This window comes from Rhagoletis pomonella, unplaced genomic scaffold (assembly GCF_013731165.1).
Source record: "Rhagoletis pomonella isolate Grant_MI unplaced genomic scaffold, Rhpom_1.0 Rhpom_scaffold_00004, whole genome shotgun sequence".
Lineage (NCBI taxonomy): Eukaryota > Metazoa > Arthropoda > Insecta > Diptera > Tephritidae > Rhagoletis > Rhagoletis pomonella.
The window spans coordinates 16,952,767-16,953,268 of record NW_023458558.1 but is presented as its reverse complement, the minus strand read 5'-3'; positions in this window follow the sequence as shown (position 1 = coordinate 16,953,268).

The window sequence follows — 502 nt, the reverse complement described above, 5'->3', positions numbered from 1 at the left end:
GAAATTTAATGCAAAAACAAATTCCAATGGATTCATTTTGAAAATCTGACACCGAAGAAATAATAATAATGATTTTTTTTTTTAATTTAAAATTTTTTCGGCACCTCAATTAATGCTAATGCAATAATAACCTTCGCACAGATTTTTTTGAAAAACAAAAAAAAATTTATCTAAAAATATAATTTAAAACAGAAAGAAATTAAACAAGTTCCAAAAATGTAAGAAATTAAAAATATCCTTTTTAAAACCATAACAACCAAATCCGGGAAGAAAACATGCATTTTATGGCGAGTATATTTCTTATTTTGTTATCAGCGCCACCAGTGGTTCCATTTTTTGCAAATCTATGTCTTACTACGTTTCTACTAAACATGACACATGTGAAACAAATCAGAGCATACATACGGTTTTTCAAAATGTCCCGACCTTGGCGCCACCGAACGAGAAAATTTTTGGCGAAAGTGTTTCTGCTTACACAGATATATATATATATATATATATA